The following is an 18987-nucleotide window of genomic DNA, read 5'->3' on the forward strand; positions in this document are numbered from 1 at the left end:
AGAATATACTTATTTCAAGGTATTTTTGGGTTCATTGAAGTTACCGTATTTCCTTGAATAGCCGTCGGGGCGCTAATTAATTTAAAGCTTCTTCTCACTGCTGCGCTAATTCAAGGCATGCGGTAAAACTAAGCAGGCGCCAATAATTTTAAAACATCTTCTCACCCTTGTGCTTACCAGTGTGATATAAAAAATAAATAAATAAATAAATAAAAATAAAAAAAATATTCTGCGGCCGCGGCCTTGTGGTTGGGGACCACTGCTCTACAACATGTCATCACGGCCACCTTTACACCATACTATCTGCATGCCGGTCGGATGCATGCATATCGCTGTTTCTCATACGAGATTGCAAAGCATACTTTGTCAACAGCCATACCTTTTACACTGATGGTTGTGATATAAACAACTTTAACACTTACTAATATACGCCACACACTGTGAACCCACACCAAACACATTTCTGGAGAACATTGGCTCTGTAACACATTATAAACGCAACATAAGAATTACCCAGAATTCCAATGCATCCTAGACTCTTGGCTATATTATATACGTGCCCACAACCCCGCCCACCTCAACCGGTGCACGGAGAGGGGGGGGGGTTGGTGCTAGCGGGTTGTATAATATAGCCAAAAGTCATGGATGCATTGGAATTCTGGGTAATTTCTATGTTGCGTTTATAAAGTGTTACAGAGCCAATGTTCTCCAGAAATGTGTTTGGTGTGGGTTCGCAGAGTGTGGCGCATATTAGTAAGAGTGTTAAAGACAAGTTGTTTCATATCACAACCATTAGTGTGATCTGTATGGCTGTGGAACAAGACCCCTGGTTTACACATAGTAAAAGCAAAAAAAAAACTCCTCCGCCATTTTGGAAATGACGAAAGGGGAAGCGTCACGATTTTGACCCGGCGGTAAAAGTAAGCATGCGCTAATACATTTGGGGAGCGAGTTTGACCCGGCAGTAATTCAAGGCAGGTGCATATTACATGCCCAGCGGCTATTCAATGAAATACGGTAGCTAATTATACTTGTTTTGTAAAATCTTGACAAGCCAAATGTTCTTGTTCTATCCATCCATCCATTTTCTACCGCTTATTCCCTTTCGGGGTCGCGGGGGGCGCTGGCGCCTATCTCAGCTACAATCGGGCGGAAGGCGGGGTACACCCTGGACAAATCGCCAGCTCATCGCAAGGCCAACACAGTTCTATCGGCAGGTAAATTTGTTTAGTTTAAATAAAATACCCCTCGTTTTTGTATTTTTTTTTTCTTGTTTTTCGAACACTGACTTTTTGCGGTGCAGGCCGACTGACTGGCAAAGACAGGCTTAAATAATGGTCTCTTGATTAGAGCAGGTGCGTGTCCGGAACACCAGAGGCAGGTGAAACCAATAAGTCGGCATGGTAACCGAAACAAAACAAGGGTGCACAAAAAAACAGGAACTTAATGGAGTCGTAAAACTAACAGAAAATAACAAAAAAACAATACCCGGGGCGCAGATCATTACACAAAGTCCGTTTGGCTGTCATCTGTTTTAATTACTAGACACATTCGTGTCACAAAATCATGATTTTTTTTTTTCATGCTTAAAGTAAGAAATTATTACTTTAAAAAAGTAGTTTTATACTTGTGAGTGTAACAATTTATATTTTAGTTTCAAGCATGTTTTACTCATCAAATCCCAGCAACAAGCTGTAATATCTTACTGAGATCATTTAGGAGCAAAACCCTTAAAACAAATAAGACTTCAAAATGAAATCTGCTTAGTGAGAAGAAAATAAGCAAATATCACCCATTTTTTAGATATTTAATCTTACTTAGATTTCAGTTTTTTAACAGTGTAGCAGCTAAAGTGAATACTGACACCGTGCATTTCATCACGTTTCATGTGTCAGGAAGACGGCAATGAATGGGGCCACATGAATCCACTCCCTACTGTAGATATATACCAGACTCAGACAGAAAATAAGCAAGTATCACCCATTGTTTTGATATTTAATCTTACTTAGATTTCAGTTTTTTAACAGTGTAGCAGCTAAGGTGGATACTGCAACCGTGCATTTCGTCACGTTTCATGTGTCAGGTAGACGGCAATGAATGGGGCCACATGAATCCACTCCCTACTGTAGATATATACCAGACTCAGACAGAAAATAAGCAAGTATCACCCATTTTTTAGATATTTAATCTTAATTAGATTTCATTTTTTTAACAGCGTAGCAGCTAAAGTGAATACTGCAACCGTGCATTTCGTCACGTTTCATGTGTCAGGTAGACGGCAATGAATGGGGCCACATGAATCCACTCCCTACTGTAGATATATACCAGACTCAGACAGAAAATAAGCAAGTATCACCCATTTTTTAGATATTTAATCTTACTTAGATTTCAGTTTTTTAACAGTGTAGCAGCTAAAGTGAATATTGCAACCGTGCATTTTGTCACGTTTCATGTGTCAGGTAGACGGCAATGAATGGAGCCACAAGAATCCACTCCCTACTGTAGATATACACCAGACTCAGACAGAAAATAAGCAAGTATCACCCATTTTTTAGATATTTAATCTTACTTAGATTTCAGTTTTTTAACAGTGTAGCAGCTAAAGTGAATACTGCAACCGTGGATTTCGTCACGTTCCATGTGTCAGGTAGACGGCAATGAATGGGGCCACATGAATACACTCCCTAATGTAGATATATACCAGACTCAGACAGAAAATAATCAAGTATCACCCTTATTTGAGATATTTAATCTTACTTAGATTTCAGTTTTTGCAGTCCACCCGACACATGAAACGTGACCAAATGCAGGGTTGCACTATCCACTTTAGCTGCCATTCGGCATTAGAGCGTTGAATATCCTAACATTTTTTTTGTGTGTTGCTATGCTTTCCATCATTTTCAGTAGACAGCATTGCAAATTGATTAATATCGCGCCCAACCCTTCCTCTCACCCAGGAATGGGGCCATATGAATCCCTTCCCTCCTGTAGATATGGCACCTGAGCTCCTCCGTTTCAGCAGGGATCCATCTTCAAGGCCCCGTCACCTGTGTTTGCCTCGGCCCGGTCCAGCCCGTCCGACGCGGCGGGGGCTCGTTCCCCTGCGCCGCGAGACGAGGCACCAGGCGGCGTACCGCTCACTCGCACATCTGTTGCGGAAGCGACAGGATGGTTTATTTATTAGCTCCCAATTAAAACTTCAGGAACAAGAGCACTTCAATGGGAATATAAATATCAAATGGAGAGAGCGCTACATGACTACTTAGTCATGCAATCTGGCTCCGGCACCATCGCTCGCCTCGGAGAGAAGACGAAGGAGAAGATCAGGAAGTGGAAGTGGTGGCACTCAGATCTTTTTGTGAGGCAAAATAAGCCTTTTATATGGCGCTTGTAATTTTACACCACATTGTGTTAATTAATTTTGCATTATTTTAATATTTTTTTCTTAATGCAAACAGGCTTTGTATTTGGTTACGACAGGACTGATTGCAGTCTTCTCTCCAAAAACGTCACTTTGACTGTAGTAGACATCAAATACCTCATCTGTCAGTTATTTTTACATTATTTTTCTCTGCTACCAATTTAACTTTACTCCTCAATGATTCCACTTCCTGTCAGCGAGGTAGGCACTGTTAATATGCACGGCACATGGGTTAATTCTTCTGAAATTCATCCATCAAATCTCAGATATTGTTAAGCAGGGGTTTTCAAACTTGTTAACTGATATATATACTGTATATATATATATGTATATATATATATATATATATATATATATATATATATATATATATATATATATATGTGTGCGTTTATATATACACAATGAGTTGAGTTTATACCAAAAAGGTCTATTTTGGTTTCATCTGACCACATGAAACTCTCCCAATCCTCTGCTGTATCATCCATGTATCCATTTTGGTATAAACTCAACTTGTTGTGTTTGGAGGAAGAAGAATACTGAGTTGCATCCCAAGAACACCATACCTACTGTGAAACATGGGGGTGCAAACATCATGTTTTGGGGCTGTTTTTCTGCTAAGGGGACTAGACGATTGGTCCGTGTTAAGGAAAGAATGAATGGGGCCAGGTATCGTGAGATTTTTAGCCAAAACCTCCTTCCATCAGTGAGAGCTTTGAAATGGTTGAACAAAATATTATTTTCCGCCATAATTTACGAAAAAATTCTTTAAAACTCCTACAAAGTGAATTCCTGAATTTTTTTTTCACATTTTGTCTCTCACAGTTGAAGTGTACCTATGATGAACATTACAGACCGCTGTCATCATTTTAATTGGGAGAACTTGCACAATCTGTGGCTGAATAAATAATTTTTTGCCCCCAAAAATTATATGTATATATATATATATATATATATATATATATATATATATATATATATATATATATATGTGTGTGTTTATATACTGTATATATGCGTGTATATACGTAAAAATGTGTGTATATATGTATTTATATATATATATATGTGTGTGTGTGTATATATACCTATATGTAGAAACTGTATGTTTGTATAAATGCATATATCCATTTTTAAAAGTGTATGTATACATTTAAACACATTTATATGCGTATATGTGTGTGTGTGTATTAGTGTGTGTATATACACTGTATATGCGTATAAATATGTGTGTATATATATATATATATATATATTTACAAACCCCGTTTCCATATGAGTTGCAAAATTGTGTTCAATGTAAATATAAACGGAATACAATGATTTGCAAATCCTTTTCAACCCATATTCAATTGAATGCACTACAAAGACAAGATATTTGATGTTCAAACTCATAAACTTTTTTTTTTTCTGGAAATAATAATTAATTTAGAATTTCATGGCTGCAACACGTGTCAAAGTAGTTGGGAAAGGGGATGTTCACCACTGTGTTACATCAACTTTTCTTTTAACAACACTCAATAAACGTTTGGTAACTGAGGAAACTAATTGTTGAAGCTTTAAAAGTGGAATTCTTTCCCATTCTTGTTTTATGTAGAGCTTCAGTCGTTCAACAGTCCGGGGTCTCCGCTGTCGTATTTTACACTTCATAATGCGCCACACATTTTTGAGGCGGGCCAGGAAAGTACCCACACTATTTTTTATGAATCCACGCTGTTTTAGTACTTGTCTTGCTGAAATAAGCAGGAGCGTCCATGATAACAATGCTTGGATGACAACATATGTTGCTCCAAAACCTCAATGGACCTTTCAGCATTAATGTTGCCTTTACAGACGTGTAAGTTACCCATGCCTTGGGCACTAATACACCCCCATACCATCACAGATGCTGGCTTTTGAACTTTGCACCTATAACTATCCGGATAGCTATTTCCCTCTTTGTTCTGGAGGACACCACGTCCTCTGTTTCCAAATATAATTTGAAATGTGGACTCTCCAGACTACAGATTATCTTTCCACTATGCATCAGTCCATCTTAGGTGGGCTCGGGCCCAGCCAAGCCGGTGGCGTTCCAGGATATTGTTGATAAATGGGTTTGGCTTTGCATAGTAGAGTTTCAACTTGCACTTACAGATGTAGCGACCAACTGTAGTTACTGACAGTGGTTTTATGAAGTGCTCCTGAGCCCATGTGGTGATAGCCTTTACACACGGATGTCGGTTTTTGACGCAGTACCGCCTGAGGAATCAAAAGTCCGTAATATTGTCGCTTACGTGCAGTAATTTCTCCAGATTCTCTGAACTTTTTGATTGATTTTACGGACCGTAGATGGTAAAATCCCTAAATTCCTTGCAATAGCTCGTTGAGAAATGTTGTTCTAAAACTCTTTGACAATTTGCTTACAAAGTGGTGACCTTCACCCCATCCTTGTTTGTGAATTACTTAGCATTTCATGGAAGCTGCTTTTATACCCAATCATGGAACCCACATGTTCCCAAATAGCCTGACACCTGTGGGTGTGACGTCTCGATGGCATTGTGGTGACGAGTTGTTCTCTCGTGGGTGCAGCGGAAGGTGGAACACAGTGTGAGGGTAGGGATAAGAATTTATTTATATAATAAAACAAACTAAGAACAAAAACACTTGCACAAAGGCACTAACCAAAAACCAACAGAACTAGCTTGAGAGCTAGAAAGAACAACGGACGCTAGCGTGGAAGCTAGGGACATAAATAAACAAAACAGCATATAAGCTAACAGGTATACAAAAATAGATTTACCACAATGTTGGAAGAGCGGCGTCAGCTGTTGCGTGTAGCAAGCAAGAGTCCAAGACTGAATGTCAAACAGAGGCGGGCATATATAGGGAGATAAATAATCAAGGGGAGGTGCGCGTGATCAAAGCAGAGACAGGTGACACTAAATGGGTAACTATGACAACGGAAACAAAACCAGGAAGTCCCACAAAGAACTGAGGAAGACAAATACTAGACAGAATGTGATAAACAGGACCAAAACCAGAATATGCCATGATCCAAGGCATTGATCATGACATAAGCCCCCCCTCTAGGGACAGATACCAGATGTCCCAAAAGTTTAACATGAACCCCCCCCACACAAAAAAGTCCAAATATGAAGGGAGGGCGGAGGGAGGACACGGTGGAGGGTCGCCAGGTTGCATGTCCCCGAATCCAATGAGGACAAGCCATGTGGCGGCGGCAGATGGAACGCCGCTGCCGTGAAAGTCTTGGGGGGCGTCCTCGTAGAGGCCACACATGTGGCCGACGTGGAGGAGAAAGCGCCCGGCGAGGAGGACGACCCCGTAGAGGCCACACCCGTGGCCGACGTAAATACATAAAACATTCTAAATATATAAAACAAATCACATGTACACAAGTATTCAAAATCTTTGATCAATACGTTGTTGATGCACCTTTGAAAGCAACTACAGCCTTAAGTCTTTCTGAATGCGAGGCCACAAGCCTGGCACACCTATCTTTTAGGAAGTTTTGCCCATTCCTCATTGCGGCACCTCTCTTGTTTTTTTTCATCCGAGATGTCCCTGCACATTGCTGCATTCATCTTTTCCTCTATCCTGACTAGTCTCCCATCTCCTGCGGCTGAAAAGCATCCCCACAGCCATGGCTAAAACTACCATTGAGGACACCAAGGTCTTTTTTTTTTTTCAAGTGACAAAAAGAAGATGATACGGCTGACTGCCAATGTACTTTGTGTGGGACATGGTGTACACAGTGGCTGTACATCACCGGGCGGTAGATCATCCTCTCACAATGAAGTCCACACACAAAGCGCTTCGCATAAAATTTGACCCCAAACTTACACCTGGCCACATAATGCTCTTTCACTCATAAGAATTTGGTTATAAATTTCGCCCTTGCGCTGGCTCTTGTGGCGGGTGTCATTAATACCCAGTTTCCAAACAGCAGGTAATGGGTTTGATTCCTGTTCATAGTTGAAAATATATTAATGTTTATAATATATGTTAAAATGGTGCTGGGTTACACAAGATTTCAGCTTTCAAAAGCACCAATTTTTGACCTTGGTATTTGTCAAATTCTAGATACGGCCCTACCCCACACCATGATGCTGCCACCAGTATCGCAAATTTGGGTATCAATACCGATCCGATACCGGCCAGTATCGCCGATACCGATACCGGAAGTGTCGTCATCTGATGGGGGGGGGAACTTCGGTGTATCGATACTTTTGAAAAACAAATTTGTACTTTTGCCTTTATTAATTGATTATGATAATAATACAACACAGGACAACAATTTAAGTAAAAAAATAAAATATTTATTACAGAAGTAATATCAATAGCAATAAAGTTGTCAGAGTTATTTGGTGACGAACCCCAAGATGCAGAGATGGAGGCAGGCATGGAATGTGAAAACATGATTTAATTAAATACTAAGACAAAAACAAAACCAAAAGGGTAAAAACACAAAGCGCGCCCGAGGCGGATGATCAAACAAAAGGAGCTAGCCTGGGAGCTAGAAAATAACGGACAGGAGCTTAGCGTGGAAGCTAGCGGGTAACGAACAGGCAAACAGAAGTCGTACTTGTATAATGAAAAATAAAACGGAAGCAGGGAACAAAAAACAGTAAGCTACAAACATCAACTGAATATAGCTTACCGCTACGCTGCAAAGACAAGGCACGACACGACCGATAACATATCACAAGAGCGACTAGACGTGACATCGACAAGACAATACAATGATCCAGCCACCAACACAAGACAAAGGAGGTACAAATAGGAGCTGGCCGATTGACATCAGGTGTGACCAGATGCCAATCAGCCGCAGCTGAGTGAAAACAGGACACAGGGAGACAAACAGGAAGCTGAACCGAAATAGGAGCACTAGACAGGAAATACTAAACACGCTGAGGAGGAACACAGCACTCAGGGAACAAGACAGGAAGCTGACAAATTAAGAGCACTTGACAGGAACTAAAAGACAGGAAATACTAAACACAGGAAACAGACAAATGCAGAGGAAAAAACTAAAACTTAGACAAATTGTCAGGGGCAAGCCTGACAAAAGTAATGCATGGTGCGTTCGCGCACACACATCAGTATAATTCGCTCCGAGGTTCACTCGGACATGCACACAGACACGCGTGCGCTTCCAGTGCGACTTAATGTCTTGGTTGTAAACTGTAAAGTATTTTATTGCACTAAAATAACGATAAGAATGAACAGAACATTCAAAAATTGTCATACAAGTAAGATGAGAGAACTAGTCGTACACATTTATAAAACGTTATATGAACATAAATGCAAAAATAAATCTTAAATAAATCCTAAAGAAATGCAAAAACAAAAATAAATACACTACGTCAATAATACTTAAATATACTAACAAAAATACCTTAAAAATAAATTCAATTAAGAGCCTGAAACCCAAAATAAAAAAGTGCACTGTTATCAAAACAGTCAAATGGAAATATATAATTAAATGTGTAAGTCAAAAAAGAAGATAGCTTAAATAAGTATACAAAAAATATATAAAAAGAAAAAAACAAACACACATACACACACACACACACACGTCATTATAACGTGTCTAACATCATATTCATGAATTAAACACCAATACAACTTTATTTTCAATAGATAATGCAGGCTCAGGTCCCTACCCGTTCACAGAGGACTGGGCTGTCCGTTCACTTGTAAGGATCTGTTGATTGTGTTCATATTTATGTTATTTGCTCAGGCGACCCTTGTTCAAACACTAAGACATCAGTGAGTCTTTTAATCCCTCCAAATGACACGCGGCTGAACTCAAATGCACTGAGAAAAGAACGAATCATTGCATTAAGTGATTCAGTTCGTTCACTCAAATGATTCGTTCGAACGAACAAATCGTTCGCGAAGGACCCATCACTAGGGGGTGGTGAGGAGCGCTTTTTTTTAAATCGGAGTGATTCGCTTAATTTGGTGAAGTATCGATACCATCACGCCAGTATCGATACGATACCGATACTCACCAAGTATCGATACTTTCGATACTTGGTATCGATACGCCCAGCCCTAGCCACCAGAGCTTAGTAAGGATGGTGTTGAGTGGCTCTTGTCATTCACGCCAAAGACTTCAATCTTTGTCTCATCAGACCAGATCATTTTGTTTCTCATGGTCTGAGAGTCTTCCAGGTGCATTATGTCAAACTTTTTACTGAAATAGTTTCCATTTGGCCACTATACCATACAATCCTGATAGATGGATTGTACTTCTGCAGACTATCAGGTTCTTGCTCACCTCCCTGACTAGACCAAGATGAATGCAGCAAAGTACAGAGACATCCTGGAATAAAACCAACATTTCCCATCCAACCTGATGGAGGTTGAGAGGTTTCAAAGAGGAATGGTTGAAACTGCCCAACGATAGGTATGCCAATCTTGTGGCATCGATTTCAAAAAGACTTGAGGCTGTCATTTCTGACAAAGGTACATCAACTAAGTATTGAGTGACTTATGTACATGTCTATGAGGGTTGTCATTCACCCAGGTCATTGTTCAGGGCGTTCAATCGATCGCAACAGGACTGCTTGGATTGTCTTGGAAGACGTTTCGTCACTCATCCGAGTAAACTTCATCAGGTCGTGGTCATAGACTTGGATTGGTCAGATCTAATCTTGGATTTAGATTGGTCAATTCTAGTCTTTGACTTAGATTGGTCAGATATAGTATTTGATTTAAATTGGTCGGATGTAGTCTTAGACTCAGATTGATCACATCTAGTCTAAGACTTAACTGGTCAGATCTAGTCTTAGACTTAGATTGGTCAGATCTAGTCTTAGACTTAGATTGGTCAGATATAGTCTTAGATTAAAATTGGTCGGATGTAGCCTTAGACTTAGATTGATCACATCTAGTCTTAGACTTAGATTGGTCAGATCTAGTCTTTGACTTAAATTGGTCAGAAATAGTCTTAGATTTAATTTGGTCAGATGTAGTCTTAGACTCAGATTGCTCACATCTAGTCTTAGACTTAACTGGTCAGATCGAGTCCTAGGCTTAGATTGGTCAGATATAGTCTTAGACTTAGATTGGTCAGACCTAGTCTTAGACTTAGATTGGCCAGATCTAGTCTTAAACTTAGATTGATCAGATCTAGTCTTAGACTTAACTGGTCAGATCAATTCCTAGATTTAGATTGGTCAGATATATTCTTAGACTTAGATTGGTCATATCTTGTCTTAAACTTAGTTGATTCAATCTATTCTTAGACTTAGATCGAGTCCTAGACTTAGGTTGGTCAGATATAGTCTTAGACTTGGGTTGGTCGAATCTAGTCTTAGACTTAGATTGATAACATGTAGTCTTATACTTAGATTGGTCAGATCTAGTCTTGGACTCAGATTGATCACATCTAGTCTTAGACTTAACTGGTCGGATCTAGTCCTAGACTTAGATTGGTCGGATCTAGTCTTAGACTTAGATTGATCAGATCTAATCTTAGATTTAGATTGATCACATCTAGCCTTGGATTTAGATTGGTCAGATCTAGTCTTAGATTTAGCTTGATCAAATTTAATCTTGGACTTAGATTGATCACATCTAGCCTTAGATTTAGATTGGTCAGAGCAAGTCTTAGACTTAAATTGGTCAGATCTAGTCTTAGACTTAGATTGATCACATCTAATCTTAGACTTAGATTGGTCAGATCTAGTATTAAATTTAAATTGGTCAGATGTAGTCTTAGACTCAGATTGATCACATCTAGTCTTACACTTAGATTGGTCAGATATAGTCTTAGACTTAGAGTCATCACATCTAGTCTTAGACTTAGATTGGTCAGAGCTAGTCTTAGACTTACCTTACTCTAGACTCACCCACACGCTCCTCGCTTCTTTTTTTCCTCATAAACTCTCTGCCCTTTCTGTTCAGATATCTTAATAACTGCACTAATTCCTCTGTCAACCGCACCCGTTTTCAAAGTCAGAAGAAAAGTGTGTCAGGGTGAAATTAGGGGGGGGGGGGGTCGGTGGTGGGATATCTTGTTAAAAGAAGTAATGTCACTTAGAAAACAGCAGCACATCTGTAAAACGGAGAGAGGGAGAAAAAAAAGCCCCTCAATAAGAGGTTGTCTGCCGCCTCGCACTGCAGTGTCCTTATCACATCTGGCCTATTAGAAGTGAAGTGTTCTGAAGGTCCTGTCATAGACGGAGACCCCCGACATCCGTGCACCCCCACTGACAGCTCGACATGGCCAGCATGAGCGTTTGTCTATGGCGTGGTTCTCCTCCTGCGTGTTTTTTGGAGCAGACAGATGGTCTCCCGCACACTCACTGGACATTTCATTGGGTACATTTGCATGGGGTGATAATACTAATAATACAAACCCTGTTTCCATATCAGTTGGGAAATTGTGTTAAATGTAAAAATAAACGGAATACAATGATTTGCAAATCCTTTTCAACCCATATTCAATTGAATACGGTACAAAGACAACATATTTGATGTTAAAAATCATAAACTTTATTTTTTTCTTTCAAATAATGATTAAATTAGAATTTCATGGCTGCAACACGTGCCAAAGTAGTTGGGAAAAGGCATGTTCACCACTGTGTTACATCACCTTTTCCTTTAACAACACACAATAAACGTTTGGGAACTGAGGAAACTAATTGTTGAAGCTTTGAAAGTGGAATTCTTTCCCATTAAATGTATTCATTTATTTATTTATTTTCTGCAGGATCTATTTTATGCTGCTGCTGTTACATATAATGTTGTATTGTACATGGTAATTGTTATATACTGTATATATTATATAGAAATATAATATATATATATATATATATATATATATATATATATACTGCGATGAGGTGGGGATTTGTCCAGGGTGTACCTCGCCTTCTGCCTGATTTTAGCTGAGATAGGCAACAGCGCCCACCGTGACCCCAAAGGGAATAAGCGGTAGGAAATGGATGGATGGAATATATATATATATATATATATATATATATATATATATATATATATGTATATGAGGTTGCGACTTGTCCAGGATGTACCCCTCGCCTGTGCATCGGTTGGGGACATCTCTCCCCTGCTGAACCTTCTCCGCTCGGGATGGTCTCCTGCCGGCCCCACAATGGACTGGACTCTCACTATTATGTCAGATCCACTATGGACTGGACTTTCACAATATTATGTTAGACCCACTCGACGTCCATTGTTTGCGGTCTCCCCTAGAGGGGGTTGGGGGTCACCCACATCTGCGGTCCTCTCCAATATTTCTCATAGTCATTCACATTGATATCGCACTGGGTTGTAAGTTTTTCCTTGTCCTTATGTAGCCTCTGAACGGAAGATGTCGTTGTTGCTTGTGCAGCCCTTTGAGACACTTGGGATTTAGGGCTATATAAATAAACATGGATTGATTGATACAAATATCAGTATATACGTATCATCTACTGCATATGTAATATGTAGATATCATATATGTTATATTTTATATTGCTACTACAGTACAATTTTAGTCTACTTTATACCTGCATTATCCTTTCCATCCTTACACTTTCCATCCTTTGTGGAACAACTTTCCTTGTGGATCATTGAAGTTTGTCTAAGTCTAAGTGTAAGTCTAAAACATATTACAATTTTTTTGTGTGTGGATCTAAATACAAATATTTTTTTGTGAAAAACCCATTTAACTCTTTATGGACTTCCTCTCAATGTTCTGCGAGACACCTTCGATTCAATGTTCATTCGACCTAATGTTGTGTTTACGTTTTATGTGAGGCTATAAATCCCAAACAATTTGGTGCATATATCTTTCATCTCACTTCATCTAAACCCGTGGATCTGACACCAGGCAATTGTTCGCCTCAACCGCCGACAAGAGACGGAGCAGGTTGTAGGTACACGAGAGAGATTTGTCACACTGTCCGACAACAAAAACCCGCGCACACACCCAGCTCGGGATGATTTATAAGGCTTATTTCTGAGGATGGTAAAGCGAAATTCATCACGCTCCCACCTGACAGCGCTGCTCAGCGGTGATAGATGACAAGCTGCCAGGGACAGACAGTGAGCCTTCCATGAAGCTCTCCTTCACCAGATAGTCTGACCCCAGGTGCTGCTGTGCCACATGCCCCGCCTGGATGGCCCGTGCCAGGCGCCTGCCCGCCTCCCACGCCACGCCCTCCCAGCTGGGCACCCAAGATGGCGCCTAATGACACGGGGGCACAGCCTGTCAGGCAGATGGTGAGTGAAGCCTACAAACTAACCGCATTGTCCGATTTGAAGAGAGGAGAATAAATCCTACAAAAACCCCAAACCAGTGAAGTTGGCACGTTGTGTAAATCATAAATAAAAACAGAATACAATGATTTGCTAATCCTTTTCAACCTATATTCAATTGAATATACTGTAAAGACAAGATATTTAACGTTTGAACCGGAAAACTTGTGTTATTTTTTGCGTATCAGGATTCAGGATGCTTTATTATTGTCCGTTCTTTAAAGGCTTACTGAAACCCACAACTACCGACCATGCAGTCTGATAGTTTATAAATCAATGATGAAATTTTAACATTGCAACACATGCCAGTTTACTAAATTGCAATTTTAAAATTTCGCGCCGAACTATCCTGCTGAAACGTCGCGGTACCAGCACCGTTCCCAGCTATAAGTCGTCTGTTTTCATCGCATAATTATACAGTATGTTTTGCTGAATCTTTTGCAATTTGTTCAATGAATAATGGAGACGTCAAAGAAGAAAGCCGTAGGTGGGAAGCGGTGTATTGCGGCCGTCTTCAGCAACACAAACACAGCTGGTGTTTTAATTGTTTACATTCCCGAAATATGACGGTAAAGCTTTACTATGGAACAAAGATGTCAAGCGAACACAGTTGGATTGTACCACACACACAAAGTACGGTGTATTAAGCAGCGATCATTTCGAAAGATCATGTTTTGAAGAGGGTCCCTTGCGAAGGGCAGAGATGGGCATCGCCACCGCCCGTCAACTGGTGCTGAAGAAAGGTGCGGGGCCGACTTTACGGCCATATAATCTCACTAAAGCACTAGTAACACAATAAGCAGATAAGGAATTTTCTCGAATTATCCTAGTAAATGTGTCTAATAACATCTGAATCGCTCCCACTGTATAGTCTTTTTTTATTTTTATTTTCTAGTCCTTCACTCTCACTTTCCTCATTCACGAATTGTTCATCCCCGCTCAAATTAATGGGAAAATTGTTGCTTTCTCGGTCCGAATCGCTGTCACTGTTCAGATGCTCCACAACCCGTGATGTCACACGCACATCGTCTGCTACTTCTGGTACAGGCAAGGCTTTTTTATCAGCACCAAAAGTTGCGAACTTTATCATGGATGTTCTCTACTAAATCCTTTCAGCAAAAATATGGCAATATCACGAAATGATCAAGTATGACCCATAGAATGGACCTGCTATCCCCGTTTAAATAAGAAAATCTCATTTCAGTAGGCCTTTAATATATACAAGCGACATATAAGAACTGAAATGACATTTTCGGCACAGACTTGTTCACGAGTGGGGGAAGAGTGAATCGTAAGGTCGACAGGCGGATTGGTGCGGCGTCTTCAGTAATGCGGACGCTTTACCGATCCATTGTGGTGAAGAAGGAGCTGAGCCGGAAGGAAAAGCTCTCAATTTACTGGTCAATCTACGTTCCCATCCTCACCTATGGTCATGAGCTCTGGGTTATGACCGAAAGGACAAGATCAGAGGTACAAGCGGCCGAAATGAGTTTCCTCCGTCGGAGGGCGGAGCTCTCCCTTAGAGATAGGGTGAGAAGTTCTGCCATCCGGGAGGAACTCAAAGTAAAGCCGCTGTTCCTCCACATCGAGAGGAGCCAGATGAGGTGTTCCGGGCATCTGGTCAGGATGCCACCCAAACGCCTCCCTACGGAAGTGTTTAGGGCACATCCAATCGGTGGGAGGCCACGGGGAAGACCCAAGACACGTTGGGAAGACTAGGTCTACGGGCTGGCCTGGGAATGCCTCGGGATCCCCCGGGTAGAGCTGGAAGAAGTGGCTGGGGAGAGGAAAGTTTGGGCTTCCCTGCTTTGGATGCTGCCCCGGAGACCCGACCTCGGATAAGCAGAAGAAGATGGATGGATGTATGGATGGCACAGTCCCACAAAGGACAGACGTACTATGACAGGACCACGGATCAGCCACTTACGGCGCTCCTTAAGAAAGTTGGAAAAAAGGTGATATTGGGAAACCGGGGGAGAGTAAATAATATCAGTCAAAGGCTGGACCCTCGGGAGGGGGTCCAGACTGAGTCTAAGAGAAAAGAAAACTCATTTGTCATAGCACACATAAAAATTCTGTTTACAGCCTGCTCCTGTTGTTGCATCAAGGCCATTTGAGGGAGTCAAATCGATGATTAGAATTTTGTTTTTTCCGCGAGCAGACAATACAATGACTTGTCTGTTCTATTCGTCCATGTTGGCTCTCTGTGACAGCTCTGTGTCGCAGGGTTCTTTCAGACCGACAGAATGTTACAGGTTTTTATTTCTCAATTTGCAAAGTCTTTTCCTTTTGCTCGTCTCCTCTTGCCATTCGGCTCTCCCTCCTCCCCTCACGGTCACCAACGCTGCTAATAAAGGAACAGGTGATTAGATAACTCGTTCCAGCTGAGGTATCATCTAACCTGTCTTCTGCTTGCCACCCGGCTCCTGCAAGTGCCCTGCCCGCAGGTGAAGTGTGGACCACGCCCCTTTCAACAAGCTTCTCCATGATGTGCTCCATCTTGCGATTTGGTTCAGAAATCGCCGCAGACTGTGATCCCACAGTCCGGCCCAAACATTCCATTGTGACGTACAGTCTTTGGGCTCCTTGAGTAGCTGCCATCGTCTCACAAATTTGACGATACACCAGAGCAATCCCCAGTCCAATCAGCAGGTATCCCGCGATCATGGTTCAAAATAAGTCGATGTCGTCCACGTTCTCGATGGAAAGGACTGAGAGGCACATGATTCTCTATTTGTCCCAGGAATCTCTCACGTACCCCCCGCAACAATGGTTCCATCAGGGCAGCCAGGCTCCCCAGAACCTCTTTTCCTCGTCGAAAAGATTTGGTCAATTGATTCGAGAGTCCAGCTAATCAATTCCATGTCTGATGTTTAGATTTGGAGGACAGCGCAAAGAAAGAGGCTTCAAAATATTAGCTCATTTGGAGATTGATACTTGCAACATGTTTAAAAAAAACTGATTTCCGGTGCAGGAAGTGACTTTGCTGTTTTTTCGGATATTTACTTCCTCTTCTATCGGACTTTTGATTATGAGGTAATAATTCTTCATTGCTCCGTGTTTCTTGTGTAAAAATTATTTCTAAACTTTCATAATACTTTAAAAGTTGAAACATTAATGTTGTAGGTATAAGTGGTGTGTTATTTTAAGTGTTTTTTTATGCACAATTTTGTTAAGTAAGGATTAGAGCGTTGAATGTTTGAAATGTTTGGTCATAATTACACATGGTATTTACGCAGGTATCACTGCGCCAGAAAAGTAGAGACCTGTGTATGTGTTTCATGTTTCCAACAAAGGTATGTGGATTTGTGTGTTATTATTTTTTTTTTTTGTGATAAAACGTTTTTATTATTGTAATTTAAATTATTATTTTTGTATGAATGAATGTTGTTTATTTCCTCTTCTATCGGACTTTTGATGATGAGGTATTACTCCGCCTGAAAAGTAGAGACCTGTTTATGTGTTTCGTGTTTCCAAAACAGGTATGTGGATTTGTGTATTATTATTATTATTGTTGTGATAAAACGTTTTTGTTAATGTAATTTAAATTATTATTTTTGTATGAATAAATGTTGTTTATTTCCTCCTCTATCGGACTTTTGATGATTAGGTATCACTCCGCCTGAAAAGTAGAGACCTGTTTATGTGTTTCGTGTTTCCAAAACAGGTATGTGGATTTGTGTCTTATTTTTCTTTTTTTTTGTGATAAAACGTTTTTTGTTAATGTAATTTGAATTATTATTTTTGTATGAACGAATGTTGTTTATTTCCTCTTCTATTGGACTTTTGATGATGAGGTATCACTCCGCCAGAAAAGTAGAGACCTGTTTATGTGTTTCATGTTTCCAAAACAGGTGGCCAATAAATGATGAAACGACGGAATGGTGGAGTGTCTCTTACTTAAAGAAACTACACAACGCAGAATAAGACTCGCTACATATGTATATATAAATGTTCTAAATTTTGAATCAAACTCAGTGATTTCATTTCTTTATTAGGACAACTTACATCCAAACGAACACTTGAGATTAGGACGTTTAATTAAATAACGAATTTGAGAGTCAATTAAAAGTAAATCAACCCTCAATTAAAATGTTAATTTGTTGTTTTCTGAAACGGCATGCTTCTTCGCGTTCTGCCCCGAACCCCCCAACCCCCCGCCCCCCCACGTTGTTGTCGTCGTGTTTAATTGCGCCACGAACGCTCGGACTGAGTTATTTGTTGTCTCCGTGCATTCCAGGCGCATTCGACACGTATGTCCTGCTCCATCTTTCCATTATTGGACTTTTATGAGAACATTCAGAGGATGACTGTCACCGCCTTTGCTTACCCATAAGTCAAAGTTAGCCATTCCATGCCCTGAATGATAATAAAGACTTTGGCTTTTTTTTTTTTTGATGGAACGTTTGTTTTGCCGTATTGCTCGGACATGAGAAATGAAACCACCTGTGACGTGTTTTCCCCCTCAAACGAATGGTCTTCACCCCTTGACGGCCAGGTAATTAATGGAGAAGTTTAGCAGGTCCACTTCAGCGGACCCTCTTAATCTAATTTTGTTTCCACTCTGTGATTTGTAAATTACTGGGGGACACCGCGCCATTTAACACTGTCTCTGCCCATGACAATGGTCATTTTTCTCTCTTCCGACCCCCCCGTCCTCTTTTCTCCATCCCTCGCTTTACTGCTTCTCCACGTTTTTACGGCGACACATTAGGAGCGCCGATCTAAATGTCAGCGCTGCAAACCCCCTTGTCCACGGTCCACCGTTGGAACTTTGACTATTTGTTACGCTGGCATTTGAGAGGTTGGAGGTACCATTTGCGGGAACATGTTAACAAATGACAAATCCGTCAAGGTGTCCTTTTGGTTCCCAGACTGATAGCCGTCGGACGATTATCCGTCGGTAAACCGCGGAAAGGTTACGTCAACTTGAAACTTGGCCTATCAGGGAATGATATCCTGCTCGGTGACAGTCAGCCAAACACTTCTCAGTGAGACCGTACGTCAAAATGACTTGACTGAAAGGTTTGAAATTTGACATTAAAGGAGCCATACGTAATAATCTGGCCAGAAATGGTAATGCAATCACTGTCAAAAATATGTTGTCCTCTCTCCCTGACTGAGGTTACCGGTCAGGGAGAGGGTGGAACTTCTCGAGGGCGGACGCTACTCTTTCCTCTCTCTTATCTCTTCGGCTTGCTTCTTTGTCTTGTCTTAACTTTTTAATTGCCTCTTTTTGCAATGTTCTCCAAATCAACATGGGAACTATTTTAACTGGCCTCAACGAAATC

The sequence above is a fragment of the Nerophis ophidion genome, linkage group LG05 (assembly GCF_033978795.1).
Source record: "Nerophis ophidion isolate RoL-2023_Sa linkage group LG05, RoL_Noph_v1.0, whole genome shotgun sequence".
Classification (NCBI taxonomy): domain Eukaryota; kingdom Metazoa; phylum Chordata; class Actinopteri; order Syngnathiformes; family Syngnathidae; genus Nerophis; species Nerophis ophidion.